Source organism: Sorex araneus, chromosome 4, assembly GCF_027595985.1.
Source record: "Sorex araneus isolate mSorAra2 chromosome 4, mSorAra2.pri, whole genome shotgun sequence".
Classification (NCBI taxonomy): domain Eukaryota; kingdom Metazoa; phylum Chordata; class Mammalia; order Eulipotyphla; family Soricidae; genus Sorex; species Sorex araneus.
The window spans coordinates 150,621,521-150,634,242 of record NC_073305.1 but is presented as its reverse complement, the minus strand read 5'-3'; the positions used below and the strand labels follow the sequence as shown (position 1 = coordinate 150,634,242).

The 12,722-nt window shown below is 41.4% G+C and overlaps 1 protein-coding gene across 3 annotated transcripts in view; it reads right to left on the bottom strand.

Annotated features, from left to right (window-relative positions):
* NKAIN2 (sodium/potassium transporting ATPase interacting 2) overlaps positions 1 to 12,722 on the bottom strand; it is a 1,086,277-nt gene that overhangs the window by 26,866 nt on the left and 1,046,689 nt on the right. The window lies entirely within an intron of this gene.

Genomic DNA, 12,722 nt, shown 5'->3' with positions numbered 1-12,722 from the left:
TAGCAACAAACAGCTTAATAAATTCTTAAGAAGGACCTAGCAACATCATGATCAGATATAACAATGTTCACATATACTTTGTACTTACTAATTTTAATATTGTGGCTTTTTTTTTTTGCTTTTTTGGTCACACCCGGCGATGCACAGGGGTTACTCCTGGCTCATGCACTCAGGAATTACTCCTGGCGGTGCTTGGAGGACCATATGGGATGCTGGGAATCGAACCCGGGTCGGCCGCGTGCAAGGCAAATGCCCTACCTGCTGTGCTATCGCTCCAGCCCCTATTGTGCCTTTTTAAAATCGAATAAGCTTCAACCCTAGAATGCTAAGCTTTGCTATCTAATTGATTTAAATTCTAGTATTCTATTAACAGCAACAGCTAAGGCTTTTGTCTATGTTAAAATAAATTTTAAAAATTAAAAAAAAAAAAAGTTCAGTCTCCTTTCTCTTCAATGATCACAAGAGGGAGCAATTTCACCAGGAGGCTGGAAGAAATCTTGAGCTGGCTAGTTTTGGGAAGACCAAAAAGAAAGAAAAAAAATAAGAAAAGAGAGAGATGTTAAAAATGTTATTATCATTGACAGAGAAACTTACAATGTGATTGATGGAGGCATATGTACATGTGAGAAACAAGTACTTGTTTCAGATGTTAATAATTTATTCAGTCTCTTATTTTTACATATGGCAGTATTTCACTGTCCCACCATTCCTCTTGTTTGGAAAGAAAAGGAGGTGCTCTATCATAGTGAATTATTCATTTATTTAGACTAACCAGGGGTCCGTCACATTTCCTTAAGAATTTCCATTTAGTTTATGAAATGTTTGTGATTATTGATGGGTTGACCCATTTATTTCCCAGATTTTCTTTTTCTTTTTGGGCCACCCCCATCACACTCAGGGGTTACTCCTGGATCCGCACTCAGGAATTAGTCCTCGCAGGCTTGGGGGCCATATGGGATGCTAGGGGTCAAATTTGGGTTGGTTTCATGCAAGGCAAGCTCTCTGCTCAATGTACTATCACTCTAGCCCCTATTTCCCAGATTCTTACTGTGCTAAGTATGTATTGAACTGATGTAACAAGATTGTGAAAAAACTCAGTGACCCAGAGCAAATCATTTAGCTTTCTGGGTCTACAAAATTAAGGTATTAAAACAGAGCATTAGGTGGTAGGTTCCAACTATTTAGAAATATGCAGTATATCAGTTGTAAGGAAATCTTAACAGATCCAAAAGCTGTAAAATAAAGTAAACGTGGTACTTTGGGGAGGGGGGGTGTTGAATAGGAAGCAGGTGACACCTTTTAACTTAGTCCCACGATGATTCTGTAAAGTATAGCCAGAGATAAATGGGGTCCAAAATATGGAATTCCAGTCACAATAATATGATTATGTTCAGAGACAGGGAAAGAAATTATAGTTTTAGCTTTGTGGGAGGCCAACAGGTAGGGACATGTTATTTTGCTGTCAGGATCAAAGCCACCAATGTTATAAATAAATGCTAAAACAGGAATGTATTAATGATATTTTACTCTTAATTTGAGCTTGAATATGAGTCTTGAGAAGTAAAAAGCAAATCATTCTCTTAGCTCTACGTGTCAAACAGGCAACCAAGAACTTGGTACCTTTTCTGGGCTTGCCTGCCCCCTTAGTTATGTTTGAAGAGTGATTTTTTTTTTTGCTTTTTTGGGTCACACCTGGCGATGCACAGGGGTTACTCCTGGCTCTGCACTCAGGAATTACCCCTGGCGGTGCTCAGGGGACCATATGGGATGCTGGGATTTGAACCCGGGTCGACCGCGTGCAATGCAAACGCCCTACCCGCTGTGCTATCTCTCTAGCCCCTGAAGACTGATTTTTAAAGACCTGAAAGAAAGCTTGGACTTTTTGGGGTTGTAGAACTTGCTCAAAAGCCTAAGCACATGCTATGCATGCATGAGGCCAAGTCAGATTCCCTACCACCACGTAGTTCCCTGAGCCTGCCAGGAGCAATCCCCAGAACAGAGCTACCTATGAATAGTACCTGAGCATGGATGGCTGTGGCCCATAAAACAAAAACATATGAGAGAGACAGACAGAGAGCAAGAGAGATAGAGAGAAACAGAGAGAGACAAAGAAAGAGACAGAGAAGAGGGCAAGAGAGCAACAGAGACAGAGAGACTGAGAGTCAGAGAAAGAGAGACAGAGAGAGACAGAGAAAGACAGATACTCTGAGAGAAAGACAGAGTGACAGAGACAGAGAATGGAAGCAAACAATCTCAGGCGTTCAAACAGGATGTAAAATCTGTAACAACTGATTAGATAAATAGGTGACACACAGATAGAAGAGTGATGAGCAGGGGAAGGAGAAAGAAAGGAATGAAAGAAGAATAGAAAATATGCTGAAATGTCAACTGAGGACCAGAATCTGGTGGGGGTCTTCTCTTTATGGTTGCTGTTGCAGCTGTTTGTATTTAATATATAGTACACTTCTTCAATAAACTTACAATTCTTTATTAATAGAGAAACAAATACTTTTTGAACATTGAGTACTGCCCTAGCCATGTGCGGGAATGTATGTGATTGTGCTTAAAGAATTGCTTCCAAACTCGATGATTCTGACAAACTGGAAAAAATGGTCACAACATACAGAATGAAGTTCAATACATAGAAGTGTGGGGCCAGCGGGCTTTAGAAGAAAAATCAAACAAAAATAACAGAAAATTATTAGCTTTGGAGCAGTGAATAATTTCCTGTGGTTTTCTTTTCAAATGAAAGTGTCTATAAATCGATTGTAACTTTTATCCCAAGGCCAGTTAATTTGGGAGAATCTAGGACAAGTTTTCGTGCAGGTGTGTGAGTTGGTGGGTGCCTGCATGTGTTGAGCTGCAAGTTTAAGCATCTTTAATTCATTTTTCAGTATTTTTTCAACGTAAATCCTATTGCATAACATTTTTTTTTGGAGTGTGTGTGTGTGTGTGTGTGTGTGTGTGTGTTGGTTCGGAGACACCAGGCAGTGCTCAGGGATAACTTTTGGTTCTTCTATCAGGGATCACTCCTACTGGGTCCAGGAGACCGACCCCAGGCGGTGCTGGATATTGGACATCAGTTGACTTCAGTCAAGGTAAATGCTTTACCTGCGTAACCTCCAAATCTATACCTGGCAGTTTCAGGGGAACCTTGCACTGCAGGGCATTGAACCTCTTCTCTCTGTTATCCCCCCAACCTCCTTAGGATAACATTTAAAAAACACCTTTCATGTTTTTTACCAGATGATTAAAATGTTTTATATCATATTCAAATACACTGTACTTATTTTAGGAGAGATTAGTGGCTGAAGCAGGAGAAATAGTACAGCAGGCAAGATGCTTGCCTTGTGTGGGGCCAGCCAAGTTTGATCCTCAGCACTACATATCCTTGCCCCCCCTCCAGTAGCGATCCTTGAGTACAGAGCCAGGAGGGGGCCCTGAGAACTGCCAAGTATGGCCCGAAAACAAAAAGAGAAAAAAGACAGTGACAACTTAGAAACCAACCCATTTTCTAGAGGGCTGATTTATAAGGCAAACTATTTAAAAGAAAAGACCATAGAACTTGAGAAACCATAACTTTACCCCCCGCAATTCAAGGCTCGTGATATTTCCCACGGCTGTCTGTCCTCCTTTTAATGGTCTCATCCCACTTCTCAAAAGAAGCCACTGAAGGCGGGTCCTGCGCCTTTCACTGTTCAGTGTGCATCCCAGAGCAGAGAGGGAAGACAGAGTGAGGCGGCCGTGGGAGAAGAGCTCAGAGGAACCTCAGGAACCTTTAAACCAGGCTTCCAGGAACATTTTATTTCTTTCAGCGAATCATGTAAAAGACCACAGAGAGGGGCAAAGAAAAGACTTGAGGTTGTCAGAGAGCTCTGCACAGTTGGCTGGCAAAGGGTACCGGGCAACGAACCCTGTCACAAAGACAGCTCCGAGAGAGAAGGGGGGACAGGGAAGGAAGGCCTTCCAGCTGCCTTCCCATGACTAAAGAGATGAAAGCCCCTTGCAGCAGTTGCCCCACTCAAACAAAAACCACGTGTCCAGGCATACCTGCTGGAGTGGGGTCTCAGCTTGCTCTCTGGTGAGGAGCTGCCCCGTGGAGGGTCACCCATGTACCCCCAGAGCTGAGCACCATACATGGCTGGGACTGTCCAGGAGCTGCAGCCGGCCCCCTCAGTGCCCAGGGCACTTCAAATATCCAGAAGTCACACAGGAGGTGTTTGGATCTGAATAATTTGGAGGAAATTGCATCCCTTTACCTTCTACAGCCTAAAATACAACATGATTTTATTTCGAGATACAGCTTTAAAGTGCTGATATATTATCATCCAATGCTTTTCTTTCTTTCTTTTTTTTTTTAGTTATAAAAACAGGGGTCAGAGAGATAACAGGGAGATGAAGTTGCTTTTCTGGCGTGCGGCTGACCCAGGTTTAATGGCTGATACCACATAAGGTCCCCTGAGCCCGGAGAGCCAGGATAAGAGCTGAGCATCACTGGGTATGGTCCACACACACCCCTCCAAATTATTTAAAAAACTAAAGAGGTGATTAAGCTTAAAGGAAGTTATAAGGGTGAGGTCCACATGAAACAGGAGCAGTGTGTGAGATCCTTCTTAGAGGAGGAAGCTAGAGACCATGCACACAGAATTCAAACCCAGTGAGAACTTAGAAGCCAGCCACGGGGAGTCTTGGCTTAGAAGGACCTTAGAAGGACCCAAACCTGAACACCTCTTGATCTTTACCATAAGCTTCTAGAAATGTGAGATAGACCTCCTGAGCACATGGTTAGGTGCTCACGTCTGCTGGAATCTGCTATTTCTTTCCTTGGGGGCAGGGGTCTGGTATCTATCTCTTCCTGCTAAACTCTATGCCCAGACCTGGTGCCATTCCCTGCATGCACAGCAGAGGGCAGTGGCGTCCTGTGAGTCTGCACGGGCAGCCTAGGGGGCAGGCTGTGGCTACTCCAGAGAACTTCAAGATCAGAGACTGAACGTCAAGGTTCAGGCATTTACACTGAAGGGAAGGGGGACGAAAACTGATAACTTTGCACTAAAGTCCTATAGAAATATTAATCACAGCGGGCTCTCAGAAAGGAAATGAGAGACTGTAAAAAAAAGAAATTGGGAACATTTGTTTGATGTGTAATTTCATTCCCTCTAGTCTAATTTCACTTCCTCTAGACTGGAGTGATAGCACAGTGGGTAGGGCGTTTGCCTTGTACGTGGTTGACTCAGGGTCGATTCCTCCATCCCTCTCGGAGAGCCTGGCAAGCCACGAAGAGTATCTCGCCTGCACGGCAGAGCCTGGCAGAATACACTACCCGTGGTGTATTCGATATGCCAAAAACAGTAACAACAAGTCTCACAGTGGGGACATTACTGGTGCTCACTCGAAAAAATTGATGAACACTGAGACGACAGTGCTAGTCTAATAGTTTTTGACTACTGGGTGGGAATCTCTGCTCAAGGTCCTCACACCCTGCAGCTCCTGGGGGTTTCTATCTCAGCCCTCCCTCACCCCGCCCCTGACAGGGTTTGCTACTGGCACAGGTATATAACTGTTGCAGGCAGACAGAAAGATAGGGGTTCTTGGTAAGTTACTGGGCAAAACAATATTTGAAACTTAATAAAGGCAGCTCAGATAGAGAAGGGAACACCAAGTAAAATGTGGTTGGAGATCCTGCTCGGGAAGGGAGATGTGTGCTGAAAGTAGACTAGAGACTCAACACAATGGCCACTCAATACCCCTATTGCAAACCACAACACCCAATTGGAGAGTGAGAGAGAACAAAAGGGAATACCCTGCCCCAGAGGCAGGGTGGGGTGGGGGAGGGAAGATGGGATGGGGGGGAGGGATACTGGGTTTATTGGTGGTGGAGAATGGGCACTGGTGGAGGGATGTGTTTGTGAACATTGTATGAGGGGAAAACAAGTTCTAAAATGTGTGAATCACTAATTAAAGAATAAAATAAAAAATTTTAAAAAAATTAAAAAAAAAAAAGACGTTGACAGAAACAACCCATCTCAGGAGCCATTGAGATGCAAAATTCCAGGCCTGGAGTACTTGGAGAGCAGAGATGGCTGGAGCCCAGGGCTCAGAGTCTCCACAGCTAAAACAAAGGACACTGAAGAACATCATCAGAAGACCGTCAACAGCGCCAGGCTCTCCGGAGGTGACCTCGGGAAGAGAAGTGTATTCTCCCCTCCTCACTTGACCTAAAACACCAGGAGAACCTTATTCCTTTGCTGAAGGGTGTCTTGTCTCCTGCAGGCAACCGAACCAAACACTCAGTGATCTTCACAGGGCCTTTAGGAATGGACACTAAGCCAACTGGGCAAGTGGTGGCTAACACAACCTCTGCACTGAACTATCAAGATGTTTCATGCAACTGCGCAGCTGGATAAAATAGACACACGAGATCCCCTCTGTGCTTATTTATAATTAAAATTCAAGGCTTACTTTCTGAGAGCCATGTTTTTATTCACTTTCAGTAAAGCCTGCATTCCTTTAAAGGAGCAAAATCATTTCCTTTGAAATCTAATGACCCAAGCTAAGGCGACACTTCAAACCTCTTTTACTCTAAAGCATTGGAAGGCAAATGTTCCAGGACACGTCTGTATAATAGACATACACGCACTCGGCCGATACTGACAGTGGGCAAGCAGGATGGTAGGTAGGGACGCCCCCTACCAGTGAACTCTTGAGGCATAATACAAACAAGATGGGATTTGAAAAAGTTATTCTGTCACTAGCTCAATAGCATGATTGCTGGATTACTTGCACCAGCCAAGGGCCACAGAAGGCTGGACCCCAAGGAGAAACAGTGTAGCAGGTACAAAGGGCTGTGATAGGGACATAAAAGAGGACCATTAAAAGAAACTCGTCTTCTTAACAACGCCATAGCAACAGTCTTATTTAAGTAGAAAACCCCCAGTGGGAGTAGCTTGGGGGGAAAACTATAAAACCACTTTGTAAAGGTAAGCAGTGTGACTCCCCATTCTCGGGATGGGAAGGGGGCACATGGCCTGCATCTGCATCTGAGATGTGAACGTAATGCTCCCTCCCTACCCCACATGCCCCACCCCCAGCCCCTCCTCTCTCTCTCTCTCTCTCTCTCTCTCTCTCTCTCTCTCTCTCTCTCTCTCCACCCCTGGAGAAGCTGGTGTTGTTCTCTCTTCTCTCTTGAAAATGAAAACTGGTGGTCTCTCTCTCTCCCTCTCTCTTGCCTACCTCATAATCTCTAAATAAAAGCAGTTTTACTTCACTATTTGTCTCCTCCTGGAGCGATAGAACAGCAGGTAGGGAGTTTGCCTTGCACACAACCGACCCAATAATTAATAATTAATAATTTTCCTCTATCTCTCTCGGAGAGCCCGGCAAGCTATTGAGGGTATCTCGCCCGCACAGCAGAGCCTGGCAAGCTACCCGTGGTGTATTTGATATGCCAGAAACAGTAACAACAGGTCTCACAATGGAGACGTTACTGGTGCCTGATTGAGCAAATTGATGAACAACGGGATGACAGTGCTACCGTGCAACAGTGCTACTGGAAAATAAATTTGTCTCCTCCAGAAATTCTTTTCTGTAAGGGCAAGGCAGAGGACCTGAAGAGCCTAGGTAGGGCCCAGGACTGACTTCACTTTCTTGTAAAGAACAATTCCTCACTCCAGGGCTCCCCCAGAAATTGAGTGTCAGGGTCATCTTCCATGCCATGCAGCGCTAGTGGCTTTCATGTGCAATTTGACAGCTGCCTCAGGTGGCTGGTGGGAAGTGAGGTTTGTACTATGCAAGGGCTCATAACAGATTCTTTTTTTTATCAGTTCTAGAATTCCCCAGGTACTTCCTCTATGGGTAGATGGTGAAGCAGCAGACTCTCTCCTGAGGCTGCCAACTCTTCCTTCTCCCCACTTCATTCAAGTTACTGGCAACAAGGGGAAATATTAGTCCAAAACATTGTGCCTATAATGGTTTTCCAGTAAATGTCCTTATCAGATGTCACGAGCTCCTAGACAGAGAACTTCTGAATTGCTCAGTAGTTCCCATCGTGTCTCAGATGAGCATTAGTCCACTAGGACATAGAAGAATAAACTGGAGACATAGTGCAAAGGGCTTGAGCACATGCTTTGCAGGTAGGAGACCCAGATTTGACCTCTAGCACTGCATGATCTTTCAAGGACATCAGCACAGAAACCCATAGTAGCTGCTGAGTATATAAGGTGTACGTCATCCCCCCCAACAAAAGCATTCATCTCTTGCCCAGTCAGCAATAAAAGACTGAAATTAGAAAACTTTCATAGGAGAGGAAGTTTGTGTTTATATTAGGTTAATAAAGGATTGTGATCAAAATTACATATAAAGATAGATAAACATTACTCTTCCAGTCCTTGAAATGCAGTTTATTAGCTGCCTGAAGAAGCAAATTGATCTTTCTAAAGATATGTGTGACTTTAAAACCCCTTGATGTATATGGCTTTGGACCAAATTTTATTTAGGTAAATTTGATTAAGATGAATTTCCTGGTATTTGAGTTCTCTAGAACAATTAAGATTCCCAATGAAAAGGGATTCTTTTAGAAATGTTTGCCAGTTATTTTAACCATTGCTTAAAATTATGTAAACAGATTCCTTATTATTTAACTGATGACCATTGGCTGTTTTTAACTTTGTTTACTATTTCCCCACATAAATCAAGATATCTGAAGATTTTAGGTTACACAATAGCAAATTTTGTCACAATGAACATGAATTTCACCAGGTGCTTTTAAAAAAATATACCTACTCAACCCTAAGCATTTCGCCTTGCCTAATCTGCTGCTTTCCATGAAAACCAGAACCATGACACAAGATACTTACCCACAGCTGTCACTCTCTCCCTCCCTCCCTCCCTCCCTCCCTCCCTCCCTCCCTCCCTCCCTCCCTCCCTCCCCTTTGTCTCTGTCTCTGTCTCTGTCTCTGTCTCTCTCTCTCTCTCTCTCCCTCTTCTCCCCTGTCCCACCCTAGTGTTTTCCCTGACTGACATGATTTGGCAACCTGAGGTCTCCCTAGACAAGTGAGTGTACTAAAACTTTTTCTGGGTTCTTTGTTGGTCAGCCTCTGTCTTCACAATTTCTTATAACATGGTTAAAACAAAACTGTAGATTAGTTCAAAAGGAATGACTGTGTTGCTTGAAGTAATTTCAGAGATGTTAATATGAAGATGTGCCTCTTAATGTTCGGAGTCAAACTTACTTGGTTCTGGAATCATTTTGCGTGAAATATCTCATGGAATTAGCCTTTCTAGGATTCCCTTTGGGAGGAATTATTCTGGAGAGGTACTGATTTTCTACCTAGAAGACATATGTCAGTGTTCTTTGAAGATAAAGATGTACTGGCATTGTTGCAAAATGAAATAAAACATTAGGGCATACTCAACTCCACATGTGTAGATTTTTTTTCTTCATCACAAGTTGGCAGAAAGATACTAAAGAAAGGCAATGTCTAAGGGAACTTTGAGGAAAGTCCATAAGTTAAAAAATCCATATGCTTTTTATGGATTTTTTGTGTGTGTATAAGCAAGTGCTTACTAGTTACTCCCTTTTCTTTCTTCTTCTTCTTCTTTTTTTTTCTTTTTGCGTCATACCTGACAATGCTCAGGGATTATTCCTAGCTCTGCACTCAGAAGTAATTACTTCTGGTGGTGCTCTGGGGACACACAAGATGCTGGGGATAGACCACGTGCAAGGCAAATGTCCTTTATGCTGTACTATTACTCTGGTCCCTGTACTTTTTCTATACTCATCAAACACTTCAAACTCAACCTCTTCAAACTAGTCAGTTGAATATCCATGCTACTTTCCTCAGGAAACATTGCCATGTACTCATATCAGAAACTTAAGAATCTATTTATTAGTCTCTTCCATGTCTCTTATACACTACTTATTCATAATTCACTTCTTCACTCATTAATCATATCTATCCTTTTCATCTCAATACTTGTCTTAGTTCAGGCTTTCAGCACCCAGTATCTCAATCATTTCCATGGTATCCTAACTTGATTCCCTTTCCATAATGTTTCCCCCTTCTCATCTAGCCTTCTCTTCATACTGACACCGATATAATTTTTCAAAAATACATTTTGGATGATGCTATTCTGCCTTAATGAACTATACAACAATTCATTTACCATAATGCCATATAAAATAAAGTCTTAGCTCCTTATTCTATCATGATCATTTTCTTAATTCCTTTTTCTGTCATAACCATTTTCCTATTGTTTTATTCATGCTCTATTTTCCAATTTTCTATTAGTGCCTACCTCTAGCAAAGAGTAGATTTAATCAGATCAGTCTACTTGAAACAGCGGGACACTTGGGCAGTCTCAGGCTGGGACTGATACCAGCTCGCACTCCACCGAGATTTGACCTGGGTGGCCAGGCTTTTGCACAGCCGCTTTGCTGCTGAACGAACAAGATCCAGAGCCAGCTACACTACTTCTGGTCCCAGCAAGTGCTTGCAGCCATGTCTCCAGACTATGAACTAAGCTTTTGCTCCATGCTGCCCCAGGAAGGGAAATGATGTAATTTCCAACTTAAATTTTCCTGGACTTAATTACTAAAATACAGAAATCCTAAACCACGTACCGTGGCCACTCGACTTTATATCTCTTCATTCTCATCAGTGGAAAACTAATTATCAAATGTTTCCTTGTCAATAGGGCCGTATTTTTGGGGGATAAACTCCAACAAGAATAGTGAGTTCTGTGTTGAAACTCCAACAACAATAGTGAGTTTTGTGTTGAAATATGGAATGTAATCAAGGTAAAGAGAAAATGAAGTGAAATTTATCAGTTATGCAGGTGGGGGTGGGGGAGTTTGGGGGTGGGGAAGTGGGAGGTATACTTTTTTTTTGTGGTGGTGGAATATGGGCACTGGTGAAAGGACTGCTGTTTGAGCATTGTATAACTGAGACATAAGCCTGAGAACTTTGTAACTTTCCACATGGTGATTCAATAAAATAAATTTAAAAAAATCAGATAAATCTGGTTGCTATACCCCACAATGGAAGGCTTTGATATGCTTTGTTGTTTGTTAACCTTTTGCCTAGGATCACCTACTTCCATATCAGCAATACAACAAATATTAATTCATCTTTTCAAAAGGAAGATGCCATTATCAAATCATTTTTTAAGTTCAAGCTCAAGTTCCCTTCTTTATAAAACATTCCCCAATTCATTTTCTATCTCCTCTCACAATACATTCTATATTATCAAACAGTACAATAAAACAATTATACAAATCATACAAATTATTAAGAAGTTTATTATACTTATATGTTTCTTTGTTTGCTCTTCTTATATGTGTAAGTATACTTATATGCATAAGTATCTGTATTATACTTATGCTTAACTTATATGTGTAGGTGTATGTTTTATAATTTTGCTTTACTTATATGCCTAAGTATAATAAACTATTTTTATTATGCTTATATGTTCCTTTTTTAAAAAATTTTCTCTCTGGCAAGTTCCTAGAGGCAGCAAAGTAGAGAGAGAGTATGGAGGAAATTGTCTGCCATAGAGGTAGGGTGAGGACTGGGATGGCAGGGGGGGGGTTAATACTGGGGACATTGGTTGTGGAGAATGTGCACTGGTGGAGGAATGGGTGTTTGATCATTGTATGACTGAGGCTCAAAAATGAAAGTTTTGTAACTGTATCTCACAGTGATATATATATATATATATAATATGTATGTTATATATATAAAACTTCCTAGAGGCAAAAGATTGAATCTTCCTCATATGAATATTTCTGTAACATGACATAGCACTCAAAGTATTGAGGACTGGTTTTCAGATGCTTATTTTAGTGAAAGTTTCCACATTGACTTTTATACATAGAACAATACACTGAATGTACTTCAAATCTCCAAGTTTGTCATGAATAAGCCATTACTGAAAAAAAAGTCAGCTACTCAATCACTAGATACTATTTGAAGTGAAGAAGAAACACATTTTTTGGAGTTTTTCCCTCAAATTATCCTGTAACACAGCAGTAGATTCTGGTTTTTCTCCTGCTTGTCTCAAAATTCTAATCATAATGAAAAAATTTGGAACTAAATGATAATGATTCTCTAATGATTCTCAACTGATTTCCCTCCCCCCCAACACACACCCTAATTTTAGAGCATATAGATACTGCCTGGAAAAGTATTCATAATAGCATTTGGAGAGAAAGGAGATATCTTTTATAGTACTTCTACTTCAGATCCTTAGGAGGCAAGGAAGGAGTGAAACCTTCTACCTGTTAGTTTTAGAAAAGCAGAAGCATGTGGGGGCATTTGTAGGTTTAGGAGAGGTGTCACTATCCAAAATATCACATAAGCATTGGGACTCAATGCTGAAAATATGACCCAGAGCTCTAGTTATATTGAATTATAGGAACACAAAGAAAATATGAACATTTGGTTCCTAAGAACAAATTACTTAAATTAATCTAAAATTAGTTCTTGTGGGAGTTTTAGGAACTATTGTAAATATTGGGATTTTCAGTGTCTGGTGAAACTTATTAGTTAACAATATCTAACAAATAGCTTGTAGAAAAAATAATCAGATTACTTTTATTTAAAATCACTTTCATCTCCAAATTTCTTTCAATATTTTCTACCGGAATTGTTATTCAGAGCAATAGATGTTGAGAATACTATAAAAAAAAATAGGAACATGTTTTTTAAATGGATGCTTCTTCCTGT